The sequence below is a fragment of the Furipterus horrens genome, unplaced genomic scaffold, assembly GCF_987537825.1.
Source record: "Furipterus horrens unplaced genomic scaffold, mFurHor1.1.pri manual_scaffold_5, whole genome shotgun sequence".
In the NCBI taxonomy this organism is placed as follows: Eukaryota; Metazoa; Chordata; class Mammalia; order Chiroptera; family Furipteridae; genus Furipterus; species Furipterus horrens.
The window spans coordinates 161,825,239-161,852,971 of record NW_028327175.1 but is presented as its reverse complement, the minus strand read 5'-3'; the positions used below and the strand labels follow the sequence as shown (position 1 = coordinate 161,852,971).

Here is a 27,733-nt window from a genome sequence, read left to right as displayed (position 1 = left end):
TGGGAGCTCTCTTGTGTATTGTAGGCTATTTAACAGCATCCTTGACCTCTACTGATTAGAAGATGCTAGTAGCATCCTCTCTGCTCAGATGCGACAATCAAAAATGGCTCCAGAAATATCCCCTAGGCAAGGGGGAGATGCAAAATCATCCTAGGTTAAGAACCTCTGATGTAGTGTAATCCCATTTGAAAAAAAATTTTTTTCAGTGAGAAAAATATAGATGCTGAATACAAATAGACTATGACTACAGGGATACACAAGGCCTCCTAACAAAGGGCTAGGGAGGCCAGGAAAGGGTGGGGTGAGTCTTATGTTTGCTGTATAACACTGTGCACAGTTAGGAATTCTTAAATTTTAACTAAAGGAAAAACCCCACCATTGCACATGAATTCTAACAAAATCCTTCTCATGTCCTTGGCCTTCAGGTATCCTGAGGAAGCCTCCCATGGGACAGGTTAGGGCTCCCTGGCCCTACCACTATACAGAGTCCCAGCAGTACCTGAGACTTTGTCATAAAACAGCCCCCCTTGTAATGGCTTGTTCAGTGCTGATCATCCCTTCATGGAGAAGGAGAAGTTTGTCTTTCATTTTCCCCTGGCATCTGGAACACAGGAGACACTCATGCACGATAGCCAAATGAGATAAGGGAATAAATGACTTTCAGTAGAAGGTGTGTATCTTTTTAAAAGCTGGAGCAACTACAGCATTGCCCAGTGGAGCATGAGTCACCATTTCTTCCATTCTTCCTGACTGTCACACACCTGTCCTGCACCATGAGCCCCAGATTCCACACAACACCCCCTTCTGAAGATCTGTCCCTTTCACCATAAGGACCTTCATCCACAGGAGACAGTCTGCTCCAAGTGTGGGAAAATCTTTCTGTGACCTCGTGCTGGGCACCCAGGACCATCCCTCTATTGTGAAAAGATGGATTTTCCCTAGGAAAGCAGCTGATACTGACATGAGGGAGCAGGCGGGCAGGGAGGTGAGTCCCAGGGCTGCACAGAGTCACACATTGGAAGTAGCTTCAGCAACAGCCAGAGAATCTGTTGTAGGGGAACGTAGTGAGCCAAGGGTTCTGCATATGAGATGTGCACCCAGCAGTCAAACAGAGGTCCCTGCTGTGCAGGGCAGAGTGGCAGGGCAGCAGGCAGCGACCTCTGACAGGTGCTGGGGTGCTTCCTGAGGGTGGGTGGGTGGAGAGGGGCCCCGGAGGGAAGAAGGATGCAAGGACAGCTGCAGGGCAACTGGAATAACACCCCCTCTTCCACGTTCTTTGGGCCTTTTCCCATGCACTTATTAAACAAATATTTCCTGAGCACCTACTGTGTGCAGCCTCTGGTCTAGGTCCTGGACATACAACAGTGACCAAGCAGACCCGGTCCATGCCCTCATGGAGCTTACACTGCGGTTGGAAGGGCCAACTGCATGCTATAGGTAGCTAAACTTTATTGAATGCTTACTACTCTATGCCAAGTACCACCCTAAGCACTTGGTTTGCATCTTCGCACCAACTTCTCACAAAAGACCTATTACAGATGAGAAAATGGAGGCTGAGAGCAGTTAAGTAACTTGCCCAAGATTCCTCCAGCAGTGGTCTGATCACCCCTGCCAGATCCAGGTCATTCAGGCCCTTAATGCTCCCCAGTGACCCCCACTGTAGCACATATGGTAAGGCTTTCTAGCTGATGGTCTGTCTGTCTGTTTCTTTTCCAGACTGCAAACTTCCTGAAGTCGGGACTAGCATCCAGAATGGCACCCAGCACAAACCAACTACCCAACAAATCAGTGACGAGTGAACCTGTCCAAGCTGGTGCCTGGCTCAGGGCCTGGCAGGCTGTCAGCATGAGTTTGAAGAATGACTGGCAGGCCCATGTTTCCCATGTACCTTGTTTAGCCCATGGCGGGTATGAGGCTGCCTGTCCTACTGAGGGTGAGACCCAACATTGAGTCTGCAGAGCACCAGAGTTAAAATCTTGACTTTTTGCACAGTTGTCTGGATCTGGTGGTATGAGTGAAGCAGAAGGGACTGAAACCAGAAGTCTTGGGTTTTAGTCCTTTCTGCATGTCTACCGTGCTGGGTAAGCCTGTTTAAGTGACTTAACCTCTCTGGGCCTGTTTCTTCACCCGTAGTGTGAGAAGGGCAATACCTATTGCATAAGGTTGCTGTGCAGAACAACATCTGGGGCATGGTAGGTATTCAATAATACTAGAGAGGGAAGAAAAGGTAGAGGTGGGAGGGGGTGGGTTGCCTTCTCTGTCTTCTCCCTTCTGAGTCTAACATTTTTTATAATATTTAAGTTTGGTTGCCTTGATGACAAAGCTCCTGAGCTTTCTCCTCCCCTCCTCTCCAGGCACTGTTTCTATTTGAGTTGCCATCCAGCCTCAACCCCCACACCCGCCTCATGCAGGGTTCCTAAGAATCTCCCGGCATTACCCTAAAAGGAAGAAGCAAGGGTGAAAACTCTCTGATGTGAAACACAAGGCAGGCTGTTGGCTCCTGTGGCCTGCCCAAAGGGCAGGTGAGTGGGGGTGGATGGGCAGCATGTGAGGGAGGTGTAGAGGTGAGGTCCCCAGACTCAGGGGGGTAGAGAAGGTCACAGGTGGCAGGAGGTCACCAAGTCATAAGCGAGGAGGACAGAGCCAGGGTGGGGTCACCCGGCAAAGCTCCAGGCAGAATCTGCCCTGCAGGAAGCCCTGTGCTAGAAGTGGGTCTGTGACATTTGTGACACAGGACAAACCTTCATGCTCCCTCCCTCCCCAAACCAGGGTGCACAGGCCAGACCCACTCCCTTGCTTAGCTCATGGGAAGAATGAAAAATACCTTCCTTCTCTTGCTGGATGTCACCTCCCAGGGGATTACTCGATGATACCCTTCCTACCCACAGAACCCAGCAATGACGTGACAGCCAAAGGACAAATGGCATCCCCCTGCCGGGATGCCAGCAGAAGTCACATTTCCAGGGCTCTGGGCCAATGGTGAAGAAGGTTGGGGGCAAGTGCCAGCCCAGTTCTGCCTGGACACAGAGTGGTAGTGGGACAGCTGGCCTCAGCCCACTTACATATCCAGTGCTCAACTCAAATGTCCCCTCCTCTGGAATCCTTCCCCAACCCCCAGCCTAACGTTGACCATCTCCCCTCCCCCATCCCTTTCCCTCTCAGCATCCTTCTATATTTCTTCTTGACAGGAATGCACTTGTTTACTGCCTATTCTGGACACCTGAATGCCAGCTCCAGGAGATGACAGCATCCTCTGTCTGCTCTGCCTTTTAGTCCACGTCCAGAATCCCAGTGCCCCACTCTGTGCATTGGGCACAGAGCAAGTACTTCCGGTGAATGGAAAAATGTCTTTCCCAAAGCATTTAGCCCAGTGTGAGAAGCTTAATCATTCTTAATGCATGGGCAATATGAAGAAAAAGCAGGTGTTCCCTATAGGAGAGAACCATGTGTGTACTGTGAGTGTGTATGCCTGGGTGTGTACTGCAGGTATGTACAATGGGTGTGTGCTCTGGATGTGTGTCTCAGTGTGTACCACATAAGCATGTGCAGAGTGTGTGCTATAAGTGTATACTATGGGTATGTACTGTGTCTTCACATACATCAGTTTGTTTCTTGAATGATTATATCAACCTAGGATGCTGTGTTGAGGATGAAGAGACTAAGCTTTGGGGCTTTCAGTTCAAGCCTCTACAGCTGTGTGCTAATGACGGGGAGAACAGAAAATAGCCAAAGGCACCAAGACAAATCCTAGTGAGGAAACACTGGAAAGAAGGTGGGCTGTGAGCATAGGTCCTAACCTCTAAGCACAGGCATCCCTACCCTGCTCTCTCCTCAAGTCTCCCTCATGGCTTGGCAAGGGGCCCTCACTAGACAACAGTTTTCTACTTGGATGGCTCCCAACCAGGCCCTTGGCTACCCTGGGACTTCCACTGAGGCTCCAAATGGACTGCAGCCCACCCCTGGCTCCTCCTGGGGAAGGTGGGGTCCCAGAGTCTGCTGTGAATGGAGCTCTGATAAGGGACAGGCCCTTCCAGACATTGCATCAGGCTGCAAAACTCCGCTCTCCTTTCACACTCAGGGCCAAGAGCAGGGTAGGGGCTGGGGCCCCAGCTGCTGCACGCCCTGCTCACACAGCCTTACCACCAGGCAGGAGCAGGAGCCACCCAGAGAAGAGGAGCTAAGGGAGGGCCAGAGCTCAGAGAGAGGAGGCTCCATCCAGCGGCCTGTCAGGCTAGGTTCTGTTACACATAGTGACACCCAGAGATGGTGTGGGAAGGACAGAGGTCCCCACTATCTCAAGCTTAGCATCTGTCAGGCTAGTAAGTGCCCAAAGGCTATTGAATGAACCAATGAGTGAAGGCAGAAGAGAAGGAAGGAAAGAAGGAGGAAGTGAATGAATGCGTGGCTGGTGCTCTCCCCTGTGCTGCTCGCTCAGGGCTATCATTACTCCCCAAGCACCCGAGCACCCCGGGGCTCCAGCTTCCTCTCCCAGAACAACCCATCTATAACCTTCTATGGGCACCTCCGCCAAGACAGAACAGAAACAACCAAAGGTGAAGGTATATGTCACTGAGTGGCAATGGGCATCCAAGAACTTGTGAGAAGCTGTGGGCCAGAGCCCCGAGGTGGACCATGTGGCTGAGAGCCAGCCTGTGGGGGGTGGGGCTGCTACAGACTCAGTGAGCCAGCCCTGGCTGGGAAAGAGCCCAGCTGCCCTGCAGCCTTGTTTCCCTGTGTGGAGGTGTGGGGGAGCACACTCTACCCTCATGTGACACAGTCACTTCATTGGGGCCAGATCAGCTGTGTGAGCGACATATCCTGTGCAAACCCCGAAGCCGACAGCTGCACAAAATACAGGGCCCCAGAGAACAGTCCCAGGCCTCCCAGTCAGCAGCGGTACTTCCCGTGCCTCTGACGCTGAACCCTGGGCCCTGGGCCAGTTTGGAACTGACCCACTGCTCAGGGCTTTGCTGCATTTGGCTGATCAGGAGCTACAGCGGAGGCTGGCGTCCAGGATGCCCATAACCACGCAGCTGGGCAGCCTGGTGAGGAGTCTGCTGGCTCGTTTGGAACTCACCTGGACATGGGCCAAGATTCATGGCCAAGGATGTGCACCCAGCCGAGGAAATCCAACATGTCAGAAGCAACCTGAGTGTCCCACCAGATGGGGCCAGCCGGCCAATGGCAGTGCGAGGGCACAATGAATGCAAGCCACACAGGTTTAAACAGCTACAAAAGTGCAATAGCAACTGATGGTTCTTTTCATTTTATGCCCTTTCATATTTGCGAATTTCTGATGACCATGCCCATGTATCAGTTTAAGAAGTTTTAAAATCTAACCTGAAGCTTAAAAAGAAAAACGTATGATCACTTTGGAAGTGGTGTGGAAAATGCATCGGACGAAGGCGGGACTTAAGGCTGGGAGATCAGTTAGTTCTTTCTGCAGTGGTCCAGGAGAAGCGGTGGCAGAGGGGTGAAGAGCGAGAGACCAAAATGTGAGACGTTATGGAAGCCGATGCGATCACTATGACAGGCACAACATGCTTGAGCCGTGAGGACAGTAGCCTGCATGAAATAAGCAAGACACAAAAGGGCAAATATTGTATGATTCCACTGACATGAGGTGCCTAAAGGAGGCAAACTCATTGAGACAGAAAGTGGAGGGTGGTTGCCTGGGTCTGGGGAGAGGGGGTGGGAGTTAGTGTTTAATGGGGACAGAGTATCAGTCTGGGAAGATGAAGAAGTTCTGGACAGGGATGATGAGGGTCGCACAACAATGTGAATGTACTTAATGCCATTGAGCTGTATACTTAAAAATGGGGAAAATGGTAATGTTTATGGAAAGTATATTTTCCACAGTAAAAAATAAATAAAATAAATAAGCAGTGATGCCTATGGGAGCAGGGAGTAGGGGAACAGAGGGCTCTGGGAGGATCCCTGGCTCTTCCCTTGGACGGTGGTCTGCTGCTCCGCTGCACCCACGGTGCCTGGCTCAGAGCCTGGCAGAGCGCCTGGCGCATGGCTGGGCTCAACAATATTTGTGAAGTGAATGAATGGATTCATACACTGTCTTGAAGAGTTAGCTGTGGTTTCCTGTAAGTTGGTCTTCTCTTCCCCAGTGCTAGTGTTGCACTGGATACATAGAAGGCACCATTGATGGAAGAGTATTAGCATAAAATTAATTTATTGCATATAAAAATATTCACATCATGCTGCTGCACTGAAAAAGGACACACCAGCATCTACAGGAGGATTCCATTTTTTAAAAAATGTGTGTGTGTGTGTACACACAGAATATATTGATATAAAAAGAGACACTCTGGAAAAGTCTGAACAAGTTCAGTGATTCTCTCTGCAGCTGTGGGTATGCTTGACTTCCTTGCTTTTACTTATTGTCTTTGAAGCCCTGTGATGTTGGGAAAGGAACTTAAACCTGAGTGGTTCCCTCATCTGAAAATGGGGGCATCTGCAAACGGGGGCATTTACAGCATCTGTTGTGAACTCAGTGGTCACAAGGAATTCAACAAGAAGATTCTAGTGAAATGCTTAACCCAAGCCAGAGATATGTTAAAAGGGACTAATAAGGAATCGCTCACCCTGTCTTTACAGATGCAGCAGATTCTGTGGCTTGAGCACTGGTGGTGAATGTTGGAATGGAGACATCTCAATCCCCTGAAAATATCAAAATGAAGGAAACAATGATAACCTGACCTGACCGCCAGCTGAAACTGTGCCTCAGGCCACCACCCACTCATTTGTGGATGGCATTTGGCTCTGGCATCTCATCCCAGACTCTTGGCTTCATCTGGAGTTAAACTCAGTGACCTTCCCTATCCCAGGCACTGCAGCCACCTGTAGCCCAAGGCAGCAGGGCAGCCAGAGGGAGATCGAGAAACACTACAGGATGAACCCTCAAGGATGCGCTCTTGCCAGCTTCCCTGGAGGCCAGAGCTGCTCACAAGTTCCATATGGCCCTGCTGGCCAGGAAGGGCTGAATGTGCTGACACGAGTGTGGCCACAGGAATGACAGGAGCCATGGGGTAGAGGTGGAACAGTGGACCCTTGCAGCACGGCCTTCCCTACTCAGACTGTTGTCATGGCCTCAGGACTCAGAGCTCTCAGGCTAAGGACAAGCTGAATCTCAATGGATTTTGCCCCCAGGACAGGATCCTGTCACCAGCAGCAGCAGTTCGGGCCAGCAGCGTTACACAAAGCAGCTGGGCTTTCCAACTTCAGTTGTCCTTGCCTTTGACTGTACAAGTCTGAGGGGGCACGTCTTTCCAAAAGGTCCAAGAGATATCTGTCCTGCACCTGACCCCACCAACTATAAAAATCATCACTCTTTTCCTAAAACTGCAGAATGTCAGGACTGGAAAGGACTTGGACATGTTCTTGTCCACCCTTCCTCATTTTTTATCTAGAGAACTTTAGGCTCAGAGAGGGGAAGCACTTGGCCACAGCATGCAACTGTATGGTGATCAAACTCGAACTACTGCATAGGTCTCCTGTCTCCCAGGATCGTGATGGCCCTGCCCAAAGTTATCACCCTGACTCTCACACCTTAGCCCCCTCAAGCAATTTCAGCATGGGATGGCAAATACATGGCATACATTCCACCACTTGGCAGGCCTGTGCCTGGAGCAGGCATCACTAATCAATCATCGTCTTCTCCAGCTGGGACTAGATGTAGCCTCATAAGCCTTCTCAATGCAGTGCCAATCCATTCGAGTTGGCCCGTGAGATAGAACCGATTTGCCCTCCCAAATTTATAGGCTATTTAGAGGCTACCAGACAAAATTATTCAGCACCCCTTAGTTTGGCATTCTACTATCTGACATCACCCAGCAATGCCAGCCCAGATCCCAAGTCTCCTCTCACACAAACCCTCCATTCAAGCACATATGTCTTGCACATCCATCCTCCAAGCCTTTCATTTAGCCAATAAAGCCCATTACTGAACAAGATACCGCAGATTACAATGAATGGTGAGGTTATTACAGTTAATGCATCAAAATTTGCCAAAGACAAATTACTTTGCAGCTCAATTGCTAAGAGTGTCATCTCAATACACCAAGGCTGCAGGTTCTATTCCCAGTCAGAGCACATACAAGAGTCAACCAATTAATGCCTCAATAACTGCAACAACAAATCTCTCTTTCTCTCTCAAAATAATTTTAACAAAAAGAACTGCAATGGATGCAAGGTGCTTATAACTCCACCTTTCCCCTTCACTTGGCTTGTGCGTTCATGAACGAGAGTGGAGGGGGAGTTGCAGAGAGCCTAGGAAATTGCACAGCATCACTGCCAATCCACTTTGCACCACAACTGGCACAGATCTTTACATGGCTAATTTTATATTATTACTCACATGCCTTTATATGTTTTTATGAATAAGAGCCAAAATTAAAAAGTCTCCAGGCTTCCCCACAGAAGGTTTTTTTGGGTTTTTGGAAAATTTGGGCAAGTCCACTAGAGTGTGTCTTGAGTGTGAACACAATCTAGTATGGGTATTAAAACAGAAAAAGGTTGAGACGAGTTGCCCAATGAAAGTGTTTAAGGACAAATTGGAATGATACGTGGTGCCATTTTTTTCCACATGGTAGATTGAAGAATAAACTGTTCTACAATATACTGTGTGAGTGGAGTTGGGGGAAACAGCTTGGTTCTCATCAAGTGCCCACATGCCCTCCCCCTCCCCCCTTGCATTTAGGCTGAGGCCATATGACCAGGTTCTGATTGGTGGGATGTAGGAAAAAGTGGGGTAAGCCCCTTCAAGTCCTGGTCCTTAAAATGATCCCACACATTCCTCTGACCCTCCCTTTTCTTGCTGTGGCAACACTGGAGGCCACACGTGCCAAGTGGGTTCGTACAAGTTGGAAGGAGCCCAGATCCTGAGCTGCTGCTTGGAGAGCTACCCACCTGCATCAGATATGATGCGAGTGAAAAATAAGCCTTCGTTGTGCACAGCCTAACACATAGGATTCATAATGTTGACAGGAGTGTCCCTTTTGAAGGGCAACTTGGCAAAACCATCCAAATTTTAAATAGGCACACTCTTAGACCCTACAGAGACCCTAGAACTCCATTTCTAGGACTTAATCTTGCAGATACACTTTCACAGTTATAAGGACACATACAACAGCAAACTGTTTATAATTGCATAAGGCTGAAAATAACCTTAATGTCTGTGAATAGGCCAAAAACAAACAAACAAAAAACCCACACTAATTAGATAAATGGCAGTACATTTATTGGTGCAATATTCTGTAATGACTAAAAAGAAAGAGACAGCCAGCGCTGTATGGGCTGATATCAAATGCTGTTCAAGGTACGTGATACAAGCAAGGGCAAGAGTGTGTGGTATACTGCCAGCTGTAAAAGTTGGGGTGGATACACCCGAATGCTGGGACATGCTTACAATATCTCGAGAGAGAAACAGAAGTTGGCAAGTGGTTGAGGGAACTGGGAAATTGGGGTGGAAATAGGAACCCACTTTTCACTTATACCTTCTTGTATTATTTGAATTTGTTGCCATTTTTATTTATTACCTTTCCCAAATAAAAGGAAGTGGTTATAAAATAAGTTGGAATAAAAAGAGTGTATGGAGTTGTGCTCCAATCCATTGCTCTATACAGCAGGTCCTTAAATAAGTCATTTGTTCAACGTCATTTCATTATAACGTTAAGAAAAAAAAAAGTCAATTCCCAGCCTGGGCCACCATCCATGTGGAGCTTGCACGTTCTCCCCACATCTTTGTGGGTTTTCTCCAGGTCCTCTGGTTTTCTCCCACATCCCAAATACATGCACGTGGGGTGAATGGCGTATCTCAGTCGTCCGTATGTGTGTGTGTGTGTGAATGCGCCCTACCAGGGAAGGGTGTCCTGTCCACCGTGGGGCTGGCCTTGCACCCTAAGCTGCTGGGGCAGGCTCTGCCATTTGACACCCTGAACTGGAATAAGCAGGTTGAAAATCATTCTATTTGTTTTTATGAATCTTCCTTATATGTTTCTTATTTCGAAATTTAGTAGTAGCAATGTTTTGGGTCTTTATTTAGAAGTTTGGTGATGTTTCTGTGACCAGAAATATGCTGTGGGAACTTAACTCTTATAGTATATCAATTAGCTTCTGGTGAGATTGATTTTATTACATGTCATTTCACTTTAAGTCGCAGCTTCCAAAAACCTACTGATGACATTAGAGGAGGACTTACTGTACACAGTTAGTGCTTAAAATTCACTTTAATGACAAGTTGTCCAAGAAACTTTGTGATGCACTTAACCCAGCACAAGCAAGAGGGAGCTTGACAAAGATGGCGACTGTACCAGGTTTACAGCATCTTGAGCCAAAGAATGCTGTTAAGCTGAGGGCAGCAACTAATTTTCATCCCGTGAGCCCAGGCCAGTAGCTTGGTACTGACTGCCTGGAGCACGATGCTGTGAATAATGCTGAGGTCAAGCTTATTTTCTGTGGTCTGGACACACCTGGACATGGCCACTGCTGAGCAGCTTCAGGCTTCCCAGCCAGGAGGGCAAATCAATGTCAATACCCAGGCCAAGGCTGATCAGCTGGAAGTGGCTGCCTGGAGAGCTGTATGTATTTGCAAAGGTGGGTGGGTATCTGGAGGAACGGAGTCGGGGGACTGTCTGGTGATGTCTGCCGTGGCGAGAGGCATGGCATGGCTGTGGCGCACTTTCTGAGTCTGCTCAGCACTGCTTTCAACCCTGAGAGTCCATGAGAATCGCCTGGGGAGTTTCAGAAGTCACTGAGGCCTGGGTCCCATCCCAGGGATTATGACTGAATTGGTCTCAGTATGGTTTGGGCACGATTGTTTAAAGCTGCTTAGGTGATTTGAACCTAGACTCGGCAAAGATTGAGAGCTGTACCTTAGAGCACCCAGCTTCCTCTGGGCCTGTCGGAGAGCTAAGCGCCTGCCTCCGCGGCCGATGGCTCAGCAGCCAAGCCACACGGGCAGGCGGTCCCCACCTCTTGCTGACCAGGATGGGCTGTCGGATAAACAGGCCTGGTCCTTGTTTTACTCAGAATGTAAGTCCTTAAGGGAGTTTCTAGGCCTGTGTTTGTGTGGTCCATTTAAAACCTGCTCCCCTGTACTGTGGTATAAAAGGAAAAACTGCAGGTTTTTTTCCTTCCTATGTAGGGAAAAGCCTAGTTCTTCCTACCATGTGTTTCTTTCCTGTGTGTTTCCTTTACTTTTACATAGAGCACTATTTCTGGTCACCAGATGTATGGGCCACCCCTCCCCTAACAAATTGTAGGGTGTCCTACCATTTGGCTCAGTTTTGACATGATCTGTGTAGCGATAGTGTCCGATCTCACAGGTGGAGGGCTCAGTCCCATAAAGCTGCCCCTCCTCACCGCCTGCCAGTCGCCAAGGCAGGACAAGAGGTGCCCTCAGCTCCCAGGAAACAACAGGGTTTTAGGGGCTCTGAACCAGGAACTGGGGTCTCCCACGTGGGATACTGCTAAGCAATAAAAGGGCACAAATTGTTGATACACACAGCAATTTGGATGAAGTTCAGGGGTATTAAGTTGTATGAAAAAAGCCCATCTCAAGAGGTTACATACTGCACGATTCCACTTTTATAACATTCTTGAAATGACGAAATTGTGAGAGAAGAACCAATTAGGATGGCCAGGAGTTAAGGAAGGGGAGGGGGCAAGAGGGAAGTGGGCATGGCTAGAAAAGGGCAACGTCAGGGATCTTTGTGGTGATGGGCGGGGTCGGTATCTTGACTGCATCAGCGTCAATATCCTGGTTGTGATATTGTACTCCAGTTTTGTAAGCAGTTTCCATCGAGAAAAGCTGGGTAACATGCACATGCGACCCCTCTGTATTATTTCTTAAAACTGCATGTGGATGTACAATTACCTCACAACTTAAAACATTTAATTAAAAAGAAGAAAACTAGCTTCCACAACAGGGTTTAGAGAGATCTTTGGAAAGTGGGGCTAGAGGTGGGTAATGAGAAAACTTCAGAAGGGCCTTCTTGGGGCAGAAGAGTGAACTGGTTGAATCCAAACTGGAACTCCAATTTTGGCATTTTGTAGCATTATGGACTGGTGACCCTCCTGGGGTCCATTCACATGCCAGAACAGGCTTGGGGGCTTTTTGAGGGGTAGGCTGAATGAGGAAGCAGAACTTGAGAAGCCCCATCGTGATAGTAGGGGAAAGAAAAAGAGGGGGACAGGGTTCTGGAGGGAACAACATGATATCTGACCCCTGATCAGTAGGAAGACCTTCCAGTGAGAGAGAAGCCAGGGGCCGGCATGGGGCCCGTGTGAGACCACACAAGACTGGGTGCCTGAGCAGTGCTGCTCAGAGATCCCTCGGGGGCCTCAGCAGTCAGGCAGGCACACCCTTGGGGGAGGGGATCTGGGCAGCCACACAGACTGTGCAACACTGGCACTCACAGGTTGGTGAGACCTGGGACATCTGTGTTACCTTTGAATTGCTCATGGGACTTAGCAAGGGGCAAAGTAAGCTTCAGGCTGCTTTACGGAAGTTCTGCAGCTCCCAGGCAAGAAGGAGGACGACAGGGTTAGGAGGAGGAGAGGATTTGAAGAGCTAAGGTGGAACTTTGAAAAAGTGAACACATTTTGGAAAGTATCTAGTGAGCTATGGATGATAAAGGCTCAAATTCAACAAGTAAATTTATTTGCCAAGTCCTTGTTCCGGGCCAAGCACGGGAGGAGGCACTGGGAGTTGAGGGAGGGAAAGTCAGCCTCTGTCCTAGGAGAGCTGAATAATAATAGAAGTTAACACTTAAAATGAACCAGGCACTGTTCCAAACACTTCACACACGCACATGTATTCAGTTCTCAGAACAACCCTGTGAGGAAGGTACAGCAGTACCTTCCTAGATAATAATACATAATAACCACAGCCTCCATCTAAGGCAATCAGAGGCCAAACAACTTGTCCTCAGTGGCAGGGTAGAGATGGGATTAGGACGCAGGCAGTCTGTCTCTGAAGTCCATGAATTCAACCACTATGCTGTATCACTGAGCAAGCAGTTAACCCAAAATGGGAGCTTTACAGCAGTGGGCAGCTCCGAGTCCCAGCCAGGAAATGGTCTGCCAGGACCTGTCACCAACTTGCTGTACGACTTTGGACAACTCTCTAGAACCCTTTATGTCTCACACTCCTCCATACAAGGTTCTTGGATAGTCTTGAAAGAAACATGTTTTGGAGGCACAAGGCCATATCTCGCCTCCCAGGAAATGGGAGCTCTCTGGCCGTCCCAGATAAGCAGCTGTTGCTGGCAGCAGGGAACAATGAGTAGAGTGCTGCTCCTGGCCCCAGACCTGCAGTTCTCTATGGCAGCTGCATGTAGGCCAGATCCAGAGACTGAGTGAGCCTAAGACAGCACTGTGAAGTGCAGCCTCCTGTGGGCTCCATTCCTCCAGAATCAAGTTCAAACCTCTCTACGTGGCATTCCACCTGGAAGCAACATGGCCCACCCTAGTTTTCCAATCACTCTCCACAGTCCCCTTTCCCCTGCCTCACAGCCTCCCTCTGGCCACATGGGCCCCCCACTTATAGCAAAGAACACAAGGACAGAATGTGGCAGTGCTGGGATTTGGACCCACGTCTGTCTGGCTGCAAAGTGGGGCAGTGTGGTGAGGGGCAGAGAACACTGATTTAGGGGTCAGACACACCTGAGTTCTTCCTGTTGCAACTCTACCTCTCACCAGCTGTGTGATCTCAGGTGCCTGCCTCATCTGTAAAACAGGGTTACTAGTAGCCCTGCATTAATCTCCTATGGCTATTGTTATACATTACCATAGACTCTGTGGCTTAAATCAACACATAGTTTTTATCTTGCAGTTCTGAATGTCAAAAGTCCAAGATCAGTCTTTCTGTCCTAAAATCAAGATGTCAACAAATTTGTTCCTTCTAGAGGCTCTAGGCTTCCTTGCCTTTTCCAGCTTCTAGAGGCTGCCTGCTTCCCATTGCTCATGGCCCCTTCCTCCATCTGTGAAGCCAGCAAGGGCTGGTTGAGCCTTTGTCTTGATGTATTACTCTAACCTCTTCTGCAGTAAATCTCCTTCTTATAAGGAACCTTATGATTATATTGGGCCCATTGGATAATCCAAGGTACTCTTCCTATCTCAAAGTCCTTAATCACACCTCAAAGTCCCTTCTATTGGTACCATGTGAGGTGTGGAGTACTTGTAAACAGACATCTACAGGTACAGAGGATTCAGATATGGATATTTTTAGGATGGCATTATTCAGCCCCTCATAGGCACCTACCTCATGCAGTGGGACACTCCATTAGATGCTTAGCACCGTCTAACTGACAGGAGGTCCGTGGTGCTTAATTCAGTTGGGCATGAGAGTCGCTTTGAGAGCTCTGACAAAATATCAGTGCTTGGGGTTTACTCCTGAAGATTCAGTGGGGGAAAGGGGTCTGTGCAGTGGAATTTTTATAAGCTCCCTCATGACTCGTTGGGCAGTCAGGGGTGGGTTAACTATAAGCACTGAATTCATGGTAGCAGTTATTCTTATTCCCCACAGCTACTTCGCACCGAACCTCAGTACCAGGAGCTATTCAATAGATGATTGTTTGGTCAGACTGAACTGAATCACTCCTAGGGCCCCAAACGGCCCCTGCGATGGGGTGGGAGGGGTGTGAGGGTTTCTCAGTGCTGCATCAGGCCCTGAAGAATGAGGTTCTGTGGGCAGACAGAGACTAAAGCCTCTGAATCAACCTCACACCCAGAAATGGCTGCCTGGGGGGCTGCAGCCCTTCCTCCTCCCACAAAGTCCAGTCAAGGGGGCCGACTGGGCAGAATCCAGCCATCAACGGGCCATTGTTAACAGAACAGAGGGGCTCTGTGCCTATTTAACACTCCCCTCCCTCACAAGGCTGCTCCCAGCTGAGGCTTGGCTTTGGAGGACTCCAAGCCTGGGGAGGGGGCCAAGGAGGCCCCCCAGGCTATGAAGGGGGAGGATAGAGGTGGGGGCTGGTTGGAAGAGCAGAGGCAGCTTAAAGCATAGGCCAGTCTCAGAAGTCAGAAGGCTGGAAAGCCAGGGTGCTGATGTGGGTGCTCAGCTACAACGCCAGGAAGAGGTTGCAGTTAAAGCTGGGAATCCAGAAGCAGGCCCAACTCAGCAGACCCCAACCAGAGCCAAGGGGACAGCTTTCCCCATGGAGTGGTCATGCTTGACCCACTTTCTTCCCTTTCAAAAAAACAGAAAGGTGAAATCCACATGATAAATGGCACCTTTCATTGCCTATAGAAGAACAGTGTTTTCAAAAGGGCTGGGAGGGTTTTATGTTTTGTGGGCTTGGGATATAAGAGGCAGGTAATTCAACCAGGCCAAGGCATAAATGTCCCTTTGCTTAGCAGACCTTTTCTACATTCAGCACTTGATATTAATAGTGGGAGCTGGAATTCAGGAGGGTGGGGTCTAAGATCCCAAAGACCGTGCCTGACCAGTATCCTCAAAAATGTCAGAGATCCACACTTCTTGCACTAGCCATTAGCAATTCTCCTCTGTTAAATAAGACAGAGGAGTCTGGTAGTCTCTGCCAAAGGAGGGTGAAATGTTCTAGGAGGGTGGGATCTCAAAGTGGGGTCCTGAGCCAGCAGCAGCACCAGGGAGCTCGGTAGAAATGCCCCTCCCCAGACATCATCAATCAGAATCTCTGGGGGTGAGCAGAACAAGCTCTCTCAACCTGCTTGGCAGGTGAATCTGATGCATGCTCAAGTTGGAAAATCACTCTTCTAGAGAGATATTTTTCAAACTTCAGCTTGGGCAATCAGTTTGGTAGGTCAGACAAGCTTTTGTTTAATAGAGTAGAACACAGCTGTGTGGAACAGAAAATCTCAGAGTGCAATAAGGACATATGGGTTTCATAAGACTTGGTTTCACTTATGTGCATGCATCTCTGTTGGAGGTTTTGAATGAACAAAATAAGGAGACGGAAAGCCACTGTTCTCGAGCCGGAACGTACTAATTTCAACCAGCTCCCCTTTGAAATTTGTCTGAATGGGGAGGCCCCACACAGTGCACTCCTGTAGGTGGAGAACAGATGAGAGGGGCTGCTTTGGGGGCAGACAGTCTCTTTACAACCCTGGCCTAAAGTTAAATGAAATTGTACATTTCCCCACATTTATAAAACTTTCTGTCTCTTGATGCTTCCTCTTCTTTGTATATATACCTCCAGAAGTATGTGGACCCAATGACTAACCCATTATATCTCAGTGGTGAAATGGAGAGGTGATTTGTTGCTTTCTTCTCTTAATTTGTCTATTTTACTTGAATCCTGCATACTAAGCATCTATCATTATTATAAAAACAATCAAGTCACTACTTAAATAATTACAAAACTGAAGGTCCATCTTTGTATGGTAATACACAGAGGGGAGGCAGTCCAATGGGCCACCCTTCACCCATCCAAGCCCGGTCAAATTCTACCCCAGGCTGAGGGCAAACCCCTCATGTGCCCAGAGCCCTCCTTGATCCAGCCCCCACAGCCATAACCAATCCCCCAGAGGAACACCGCCCCCTCCGCGCCCCGCCCCCCACATCTGTCACTCTCTCCTCCTTAGAAAGCCCTTTTGCACTTCTCAGTTCTCACACAAGCCCTGGCACAGACCAGATCCTCACCACCTACTGACCGATTGAGGCCCTCCCTCTCTGTTGGTCAGATGAGAAAGGGAGGTTCTGAAAAGCAAAGCCTCCTCCCCAAGGTCACCCAGCTAGAGGAGCAAGGCAGGAACTTGAAGGGTAAGGTCTGCTGATGTCAAATCTCAGGCTTGCTCTCCTGGCACTATTTCTCTGCCTCGGGCCATTCTTATCACTTTCCGCTTTGCATTAGAAATAACATTTGCTGTCCAGCACCAGATAACTAAGGAAGGAAAAGAGGAAGAAGGGAAAGATGCAAAAAGGATGATGGGCAAGTTGGTGAGGGGCAGAGAAGAGAGAGGATGGGAGGGGAGAGAGGGGAGGAAAAGGGAAAGGGGAGCAAGGGAGGCTTCAGGTCACGCCCAGCCATGGGAGTGAAGGGTGCACCCTGCTTTTGTGAGCCCCCACACAGAGGGGACCTTGAGCACGCAGTCTGGCCGAGAGGCAGCATGGTTTGGTCGGATCGCCATGGCCAGGCCTCGACCCCACGGGCTCCAGCTGCAGGTCCTGCCTGGCCAGGCAAGAGGGGAGAATGAAAAAGGAGCAGCTGGGAACACAGGTAACTAAGAGCCTGGTGCACGCTGCCCACGGAAGCTGACGGGCCTTCTGGGATTGCAGGGAAGGGGGACGTGAGGCCTCGGTTTTGTCCTCCGTGTCATGTGGGAGGAGTTAAAGGTGGCTGCTGAGGCTGGGGGCTGGCATGAGGGCATAGCCTGGTGAGGAGCACTGCTTAGCCATGACCCCAGTCCGTGTTCACACAACAGAGCCAGACTCTGCAGCCATCTTCCGGATTGTGCCTCAGTTTGACTAATAGTGGAACAGGAAGTCCTATGAGTATCATTTCAATGGTTTTAAAACTGGACAATTTAAAAGCAGCTTACACACAAGAAACTGATAAGGCTGGTGGCCTTTGTGGAGGGACCTGGGTGTCTGGGGAAGGCATGGGAGAGATTTTGCCTTATGCCCTTTTGTACCTTTCCAATTTTGTACCACGGGCATGGATTATGTTATCAAATTTAATCAACTAAAACAAAATAAAAGCAAGTACCAGTTTTCTACCTGTAGAAGTAGAGGCAAAGTTCTTTTGAGGTGAGATGCTCTCATTTTGGACAAGTCATTTTAACAGGCCTCAGAATATAAGCAGGGACAAAGTCAGGAAGGCAAATTTGGGGGCAGTGAGATGCAAAACTGGCCCCACAGTCTGACAATCTACTTTCTCTGCGAGAAAAGAGTTAGCTCTTCAGAAATTATGCCTGCAGTGACTGGGCCTGGATGAGGAGAGATGACTGGTTTGGGTCCTCTCCCTCCTGTAAAGGGATGCGTGGCTACTCCCAAGGCCTGAGGGGACCTGGGGGCTAAGGGCACAGTGCCAGGAAAAACTGCCCTACAGACGGTAGTATCCTGGGGAATTCCCAGATATCCTTGGGGAGGGCAACTGGAATTGCACTAACCACGTGGGACTTGGGCGTTAAAGGCAGCAGACCCTCAGAGCTCTGGGAGTCCGGCACCTATCCACTGAGAGCAAGGCAACCTGTCACATGCTGGGTGACCACTGAGGCCAGGCCCCTCCAGGGATGGGCACTGCCAGGACCAGGGTGGGGCTGGCATTCAGTGGGGACTCAGAGAAGAAACCTGCCCCCCACAACCCCCAACCAAAGCCTGGGGAGGGCCCCCATGGCTTCAAAAGTGTACTGGAAAAATGGTGACTTGTGGCCCAATTGAAATTAGAGCTTTTCTTTCACCCCAGAGGGTCGTTGCAGCACAGGGCCTGGGTAACTGCAGAAGAACCAGAAGTGCAATCCTGAAAACAGAGGCAGCACTGCTCTAGGTCAGAGGGCAGGCCTACTCCTCCCTCCTTCTGTCTCTCTCTCTGCAGAAAAGACTTGAATCTTGGTTCCTCCCCTTCCAGCCCAGGCAGTTTAGGAGAGCCAGAAAACCTTGCTAAGCCTCAGTGTCCTCACCTGGAAAATGGGGATAATCTCTCTCAGCTCAGTGCAGGGCTGGTCACCAGCTGCTCCTCTGGGCTGCTGCAGGGCAGGTGGCGTGGGAGGCAGGGGAGTTGTAGCAGCAGCTGTGGCAGCCTGACACCCTGTGCCAACAGACAGGGCTAAGGAAGCTGGCACCCAGCCCCTTGCTTGCCTCACACTCCTTTCCCAGGTCTGGCCTGCCAAAACAGGACAGGCACCCCCTGAGCCCCTGTGCTTCTCCCAGAGGGGAATGTCTCATCCCAGAAGGCCACGTCAGCAGGGTTTGCATGGCCAAGTTGCTGGGCACTCTCTGCCACCTCCTAAACGGATCCACGGTCTCCAAGAAGCTCTGGTAAGTGAGCCACACTCTGTGATGAAAGGTCCCTGGCACTTCCTGTCTGCACTGCACTGTTTGGCAGTCACAGATTCGGTGTACTCCGCCTCCTGTGATTCTCTGGTGGCTTCGCTGTGAAGCGGCTAAGGGCATAGGCACATCTGGAGTTGGACAGCCGAGGGTTTGAATTGTGGCTGTGTGACCTTAAACAAGTCACCTCACCTCTCTGGGCCCCAGCGTTGGCATCTGGGAAATGAGGCTACCCCATGCAATCAGGTTGATGCAAGTAAATCACTCAGCCTGAGGAAGCTTAGTACACAAAGTGCTCTCCAGAAAGGCAGAGGACTCTGGGACCTGGCACAGTGCTGTGCCCACAGTTCAACCAGGCTTTCCTTTTTCAAAGTGATTCCAAGAGAATAGCAGGCGCCATTCTCAAAGGAAAAGCAACTCGAAAAGCTCCACCAGAGCCTCCTGAGCTGGGCCCTCCCCACGCAGAATTCCAATCAGAGGACTGGCGTAGAGGCCCTTTTGGAAGCTTTTCATGCTGTTATGACTTCCAGAAGCTCCTGCCTCAACTGGGTTTATCAGGGGGGTGGCATGGGGACTCCAGGTAGGAGGAAAAGGGTGGGAAAGTGGGAGACAGCGGTTGGGGAGCGGAACCCAGGGCAGGAAGCTGGGGACCTGAGCTGGGGAGCTGAGCTGGCCCTGATACCTGGGGTGTGAGGGTCCCCGTGCAGGACTTTGGGCATGAGGTCACCAGGAGAACCATAGAAGGCAGACTGGCAGGTGGGCAGCAGACGGCGAGCCTCAGTGAGGTCACGTTTTCCCAGAATGACTCAGTGGCTTGCCCTGGACTCTCAATAGTGAGCTGTGTGCTGTGGCCTCAGAGCCTCCTGTCCCCTTGCCCTCCAGGTTTGCCCAACACCTCTCCTTCTGTTACCTCCTGCCCTCGCTCCCCAGGGACCCATAGCTACAGCATCTGTGCTCTGCTCCTGGCTGCAACCCCAGCCAAGGGCACATCCCATCCTGCCTCTGTCATGTCCAATCTTCACACTGAGGGACTACCAGACAGACCTGGTTTCACTACTGCCTCTGGCTCCTCCGGGCTGAGTGACCTTGGGTGATTACTCTGCCTCTCTGAGCCTTGGTTTCCTCATCTGTAAAATGGAGACATTATTAACAACTTTGTTAGGTTATGTTGGGCTTAGTGTCCCTGTCTTAAAGTACTTGGCACAGAGCAGGTGCTTAGCAAATGGAAAGTATGACATTCAAAGGACTCTATGATCTGACCTCAATTTACTTTTCTAGTTGCATCTTTTAAAAAAGAAAAAGAAAGGATAGCCCTGCCCTGGCTGGGTGGTTCAGTTTAGTTGGAGAGTCATCCCATGCACCAAAATGTTTCAGGTTCGATCCCTGGTAGGGGCGTGTACGGGAGGCAACCAATCGATGATTCTTGCTCACATCAATGTTTCTCTCTCTTCCCTCCTCTCTCTCTAAAATTAATAAACATATCTTTGGATGAGGATTTTTTTAAAAAGTTAGTATCTCTTCCTGATGCTCCCTGTGTGCCAGACGCTGCTCTGAATATGTAGAAACACAGTTTGTCCTCCTATCACCCCCGGTTAATGGATACTGTTAGTATTTCCATTTTACAGATGAGAAAACTGAGATGCACAGAGGTTAAGCTACTTGGTCATGGTCACACAGCCAGAAAGTAAGGAGCAGTGTTTTCACGCAGGCAGACTGGCTCTAGAACCTGCATATATAACCACAACTCCATCCTACCTCATGGCTCACTCTCTCGCTTTGTGCACCCTACACATTACAGTCCAGCTGGATTCTTCACCACCCTTGAATTCCATCTGAACTTTCCCATCCTGTGCTTTTGCCCAGGGACCCTTCTTGCACTGGAGCCTTCCCCAAGTCCTCCTTCATGTCCACCTTTGTGGGAAGAGGTGCCCTCTGCTACCCCCAGCCCACTTTGCACAGCGTCAGGCATGAGCAGGTGCGCAGCCCCTGGATAGGCGATGCCTGGCCGGAGCGCCTGCATGTGTGCTCCCTGGGCGGCGTGGAGAAGAATGCAGCACTCAGGGCCCCACTGCTTCTCTGAGGACAGCTCGTGGGCTGCAGCTGGAACCACTCCCAGGAAGGCTGACTACCAGCTGGGCTCCCTTCTCTGTGCTCAGGGACTAGGACTCAGCGACTGAGGCCTCCATTGCCTGGGGGTCAGGGCTGACCCCTGGAAAGGCTGAGCAGGTATCCATCCACCAAGGGGAGAACAGTAAGAACTTGCTGGTGGGGTTGAGCAGTGTGGCCATACATACTGTAACCATCCAGCAGTCCACCTGGTTCACAGGGGCCTCTCAGAGGGTTTCAGGCCCATCCTCAGGCACTCAGCCCAGCATCCATAGGGTAATGACGGTGAGAAGCTATCTGCTCTGGGTCCCACTCACGCATTCCCTCCTGTCCCACATGGGGCCTCTCATCCATGTCAGCTGCCCCTCTCACTCACCATGACTGCCACCACCTCCACCCACAGATCACTCCCAACAGGAGCACCCTGTCCTGGGAAGATGGGCACTGTCCCATATGCCCAGCCTGTAGCTCCCAGGGGGGCAGATCCACAGCTCCTTCACTCCAGGGTCCACATCGCATCCATCACTGTGGTGCCACAATCAGGTAAGTGCACTCGCTACATGCCTGGGGCTGTACTAAGCACTGGGGCCACGAGGGTGAATGAGGCGGACACTGCCCTGCCTCTCCAGAGCTCACGCCTGGTACGGAGCAGACCATGAAACCAGCAATGGCAATACGGGAGGGTAAAGTGCAGGGCTGCTGACCTAGGAAGGCTTCCTGAAGGAGACATCCAAGCTGAGGCCTGAGGATGAATGGGAGCTGCCCATAAGAAAAGAAGGAAGGAGAGAGTATTCTCAGCTGGAAAATGAAGACAGTTTGAAACTTGGAATACCGAGTACAAGGTTAATATTCCCTGGAAGATCACAGGGCCCATGGAGGCCATTAGGTGTCCCGAGCAGCTTTGTGCTCACCCCATGGTGGGATTTCTGTCTTGCTAGAATGGCCATCGGGGAGACAGAGGCCCCGACCTGCCAGTTCCTCCTTATTAATTTAAATTCCTCCTGCTGCCACCTACACCACTTCCTGAGACCAGGCAGGTCATTGCCAAGGGGGAGCGGTAATCAGCAGATAGCTGGCCTTGCAGAAGAGGCTGCTGTCCCACCAGAAATGCCCTGCCAGGTCAGCCTGGGGAAGGCGAGGCTCAGACACCCACTCACAGTGCCCACAGGGGCTGCGGCTACCCCAGAAGCCAGCCTCCAGAGCTTTCTGGCCTGAACCAGTGGCACGCCCTGGTCCAGTTACAAAACAAAATATAAAAAAGTTCTTCTGTCCATCCAGCCTCTTGGGGAGCAGCCCCAGCAGGACAGACATACACAGGTGGCATCGTCGCAGGTTAAGAGCACTGACGGGAGTCAGGCTGCAGGGCACAGGCCCAGCTTTGCACTGACTAGCTGAGGGAAGCTGGCAGCTAACCTGCCTGTCTGTGCCTGTGTGCCCATCTGTAAAATGTTGGTAACAACGGTACCTACTTCAGGAGCTTCCTGGGAGAACTCAGTGAACACAGGCCCAAAAGATGCTAAGCATGGTGCTGCTCATGCTAGCTGTTATCACCAGTATTTCCTGTGTACCCTACCCCTAGGCACCTGCAAAAGAGGCAAAAGGATGAGGAACAGTGAAAGAAAGCCAGAATCTCTCAGAATAAAAATAAGACTAGTGCCTGACCTTTGTGGTCAGGGGTGTCTCAGGTCTTCCCCTTCATGACCTCCCCCTCATGATGGGTGCACAGATTCTAGCTTCCAATCTTGATCCTCTTCAGGCCTGTCTGCCCTTAACCATGTAGCAAGAGGGCCTTCTTGAGAGGACAGCCAGGCTTCCCTGCCCCTTCTCCCCCACAGCCCCACCTGCCCACGTGGTCGGAGTTGTGAAATTCTTTGCTAAAATTCAGTGCAGTCTCAGCCAGGGGGTGGCTCAGTTTGTTTTCAAAATATTTCCTCAGATAGCGCTGCTTTGGCTCAGACACTTTAGCACTTTCCAAAATCGTCAGATGGTGAGGCAGTTGGGAAGGAAGGGAGAAGAGGGGAGTGGGGAAGAGAGCAGGAGAGGCCCAGGGCCAAATCTCAGGCAGCTGTGTGGGCTCACAGGCACAGGCATGAGCATGGCATATGTGAACAGGCATGCCCACACACACAGGGCTATGGGACACAGAGCACAATGCAGAAGGGACTTTCAACCGGCTGAGCTGTGGAGCCTTCTTAGAAAACGCCTTTCGTGGGAGGCCTAGCTCTCATTACATACAGGCACATTTCTAAACTCCTCACAGACATTAATTCACTTACAGCCTTATTACCTGTGGCCTATTACCACCACTGCCCCCCTTACCAATTAGGAAACTTAGGCTCAGAGAGGTTAAGTAAGGTCACATAGCACATTGCCCAAGGTCACATAGCACTTCAGGCATTCTGGCTTTAACATATGTGCTTGGCTTAGCCACATGCAATGGGAAGGCCCCTCTGCCCCTCCTTGGGTCTGACGGTGGACTTCAGCTGCTACCCCTACTGGGGAACAGCCCCTACCCCAGAGTCCTGGTTCACTGAGTGCTGGGTTCCAGAGTAGGTCAACTGAATTCATTGACGTTATTAAGTTATCACAAATTTGCTTCCTATCCCACAGACATAGTAACTTAATTTACAGTAGTGCTCAAGCTTCTTGAAACCATTAGTGTAAACTCATACCACCAACACCCTAAGCTGATATGGCCCAAGCTGATATGACTTGAGTCGAATGCAAAGGACCTTAACATTCTAGTTAGTCCAGGAAGCCCGACAATGGAAATGTATGGTTTTTGAGTGTTTCTTCACAGGCGAGCCCCACCTTGGAGGGACACAACAAGGAAAATCAGCGTTGGTCCATGTACTCTAAACAGATGTTTAAAACGCAAGCTTCCTCAGATGTCACAAAACTGGAAAAAGCCCCCACCATTCTCTGCAATCAAAGTCAAACTCGCCAACCAAGAGAACACCCTCTGCCTCACCCAGCAGGCGAGGCTGGGATACTTACTCAGATGAGGCAGGGCTGAGCTGCGAGCCCCGGTGGCCTTTTCTCCCTCATGCTCCTCCTGCCGCAGCCGCCGGTGAGCTAGTGTGCATGTGTCCAGCTCAGGGACAGGCGGATGGTGGGTGTGCTGCCTGACTCTTGAAGCTCCCAAAGTCAAGTAGGAGGGGCTAGACTAGGAGGGGCAGGAAGGAGGGCGCTGGAGAAGGCAGCCAGTGAGCCAGGTGTAACCAGGGCAGGGGGGGCCAAAACAGAGCTTGCAGGCTGGCTGCTGAGAGGGTTGTTTACTTGTGGCATCCAGGAGAGGCTGAGCTGGGAACTGGCTTATTTATTTTCCACACTTTTCCTCCAAATCCTTTTCAGAGAGTCCTCTGGAAGCCCAGTGATAAATTTCCCAGGGCCCAGAAAAACCCACAGTCCCTCAGCACATAGCCATCTTTGTGGGAAGAAGGGCAGGGAGGGGGAGGCATAAAGAGGGAGGGATGGGGGTGTGGAGACATGAAGTTACGGGTGGTCAGGGGCTCTGGTGGCCTGCTGGCCCCCTCCCTTCAAACCGAGGGTGGGGTGGGAGTGGGGGGTATGGGAGCAACCAGCCAGATTTGAGGCAATGGACAAAAAGGCTTGTCCACCTTCAAGCACGAAACAAACTGTCCAGGAGTTCAGGGAGTGCCCCCCGCCACTCCCTCCCCAACTCCACCGCCATGCCCAGCAGGGGAATCCACATGTTTAGGGCAGGAGAGCAGCATTTGATCATTTGTTTAGAATAAGAGAAGAAAAAAAGAACAAGTATTTCTGTTTAAGGAATGAAAAGGAAAGCTGTTTTCCTCCTGTGTGACTTCATGAAGAGCAGGGACCTCTCTGAATGTCTCCTCATGACTAAGATTCCCGTGGCTCCCTGCTTTGTGACTTCTCAGCAGAGGGACTCAGTCTGTCCCTGACCTTCACCTATTACCTGTCCACATTCCCAAGTACTTCCACATGTCAGATACCAGCACAGAGGTACAAGGCGAACAGTCCTTGCAGCTTCTCCCCATACCCAGGCTTCCAACTTCCATCCTGGATAGCATGTCCACTCCACAGGAGTGGGAAGAGGGGCTGGGGCACTGCGAAGGCCTCAGAACACACCCCAGTGGGCTTCCTGGGGCCACTGGCAGGGCTCCTTGTTCAAGGTTGCCAGCTCTTCCTGTACTATGGAAACCTGTATCATAGGCTTTGGGGCAGAGGCGAGGGGTAGCAGAGCAGTGAGGACCCTGTCCCAACAGGAGTAATCCCGCTCACCCTCTGAGGATATAGAATCCCAACCAGACTAAAAGCATGGTTGCCCCTAAATGCCTGCAGGGGACCTGAAAGGCGGCGTGGCTCACAGTCCCAAGAGCTGGGATCGTGGCACCTGCTGCATGCTCGGAGCCTCATTTCCTTACCTGCTAGGTGGAGACAGTAACCACTGTTCCTCTGTGGGGTCTATGTGAGAAAGCCTGACCTGGGGACCGGCTGGGCCATGTGGCTGTCACCTCCCGACCCCTACCGGTGCTGTGCTGGCTCTCCGGAGGATGAGACACTGCAGAGGAGTCCAGCTCCCCAGGACACCTGGTACGGGAATGAGAAAGACAGCCATGGCGGGTCCCTTTATATGTACCATGTAAGTGACAGCAGGAGATGGCAGGCGAGAGCTGCTTTCCCTGTGTAATAGACCTCTATCCTGGTGAGGGCCAAAGAGGGAAAGGGATATAGTAATCCACTGGAGCACGCTTATCTGGCACTTTCTCCCAAACCCAAACTTGTGACTTGTGGCAGCTTTGTCCCCACTTCTCAGTAAGCTATGAGTCATCTCTCACTGGAATTACTGCAACATCTCCCTGAGATCAGTCCCAAGCCCCCATTGTTTCCTGAGTCCAGATCCACATGAAAAGCTCCAGCTGCCTGGTGCCACCCAGCCTTCAGTTCCCATGGCCTATGGTGTGATCCAGGCCAGGCAGAGTGTGTGGAAAGAGGGGACTGCAGTCAGAGGTCCCAGGACCATGTCAGTAAGCGCATCACTGTTGCGTCCTTGTTGCCATGGAGAACCTGAAGGGCTTAGAAACAGCCTGGCATGGTGGAGAGAGCACGGGTCCAGAGACAGACTACCTTGGTTCAGATCCTGGCTTTGTCCCTCACCAGGTGTGTTACAGTTCTTAACTTCTCTGAGCCTCAATGTCCTAATCCATAAAGTAGTGATAAAATGCTAACGCTAGAGGTATGTAAGGGCTGACTTATTGAGAAGATGTTTGTGGAGTGCTTGATTCACAGATGTAATTAAGGTGGAAAGTTGATATTGGGAAGGGACTGGCTGGAGCGTCCCACTTGAAATTGGGGGTGGCCAACCCCAGATTACTTCCTCTCTCATCTGGGACCACAGTCCTGGGTGTTGCCCACATACTTCGCTAATTTCAGCTTAACACCATTTAGAAGCCTGAACTGCACACTGAACCTAGTCACAAAGGGACAGGGGTAGGAAATGACACACTTCTTGGCAAGTACATGTCTCCACATCCTTGCACACTCAATAGGGTGCCACAGGGAATCGTTCCCAAGATTGCTTACAATCACAGTTGCAGCAACAGGGGATGTTGCTGTTCCTCCGGGAAGTTCATGCCAGCTGGCACAGAGGTACCCACTCATTGCTCAGTCCAGGAGCTGAGAGGGCCCCTCCACCTGCTGCCACGATGGAGCCAAGCCCCTGCTGGAGGACACAGCTTCTAGACCCTTCACGAGACCCATCTGCAACCTGGACAGCAGAAGCCAGGGAGAAACATCGCACACTGGCTGCAGAAATTAAGTCTTCCCTGCTGCCCCTCGAAGGGCAGCAGATGCCAGTGATGAAACTCAAGTCCCGGATGCCAGCCCACAGGGCACAATGAAACAAGCTGCTTGGGCCATTCCCCAAGCAGATCATGCAGAGCTTCCTGCAACCACTCAGTACGCTTTCCTCTGCAGGAAGACCAATTCCACCCCAGCTGAGGCCACCAGGCTTGGCTCATAGTGAATCCGTAACAGATATTAATTATTGGTGTCATTATTTGTTAAACAACTATTTACTGTGTATCCACTATATGCCAGGCACTGTGCTAGGTCCAGGACAATCCTTGAAACATCCTGGAGCCTCAGAACACCAGGACACTTGAAAACAAACACAACTTCGGATGCAATGAAAATAAACAAGGCTTCAGTACCACCCTGGTTTCTCCGTGACCTTGGAATCTTAAAACCCCCCACCCCGTTTTACACATCCACCCCTCCGCCTGGAATCCCCTCAGTCAGACCCCAGAGGAAAGTCACTCTGAGGAAGCACATCCGCTGGGGGAAGAAGGGTCTGTGCTTCCCTCACAGGCCCGGTCACTGCCACCACCCAGCAGTCCAGCTCAGCACCGGCCTGCCAGCCTTTTCCACTTTGCTCACAGACCCCAGGACGCCAGGTCTGAGTTTATGAATCACTCCCTCCTTTCGCCGGGCCTCGCCTCCGGAAGAGCTGCGCACACCCAGACCCATCACCCAGACATCGTTTCCACACCAAACTCGCTCCTGATAAATCCTGAGAACTGACCGCAAGGTCTGCTTTCCCCTCCCCACTTCTTGGCCTCGGGGTCCTGGCTATGACTTTTCAAAGACAAG

General features: G+C 50.7%; 1 protein-coding gene and 1 long non-coding RNA gene across 6 annotated transcripts in view; one reads left to right on the top strand and one right to left on the bottom strand.

The window, feature by feature from the left end:
- The window catches only part of CHST3 (carbohydrate sulfotransferase 3), a 31,458-nt gene that overhangs the window by 2,906 nt on the left and 819 nt on the right, over positions 1-27,733 (bottom strand). The window contains exons 1-2 of one of the 5 annotated variants that reach the window (XM_090278169.1): positions 24,092-24,294; positions 6,597-6,672 (exon numbers count right to left, since the gene is read on the bottom strand). The exons of 1 other annotated variant lie outside the window; for it this stretch is intronic. The gene's annotated coding sequence lies outside the window, so the exon portion shown is untranslated. Of the gene's footprint in view, positions 1-499; positions 602-6,596; positions 6,673-24,091; positions 24,295-27,733 lie in introns of those variants that run through there. 3 more of the 5 variants (XM_090278168.1, XM_090278171.1, XM_090278172.1) reach the window with 3 other exon arrangements.
- Positions 18,820-27,296, top strand: LOC150010251 (uncharacterized). The gene is made up of 3 exons (XR_016511226.1): positions 18,820-18,976; positions 25,514-25,724; positions 27,182-27,296. It is a non-coding gene; the product is annotated as an uncharacterized LOC150010251 (long non-coding RNA).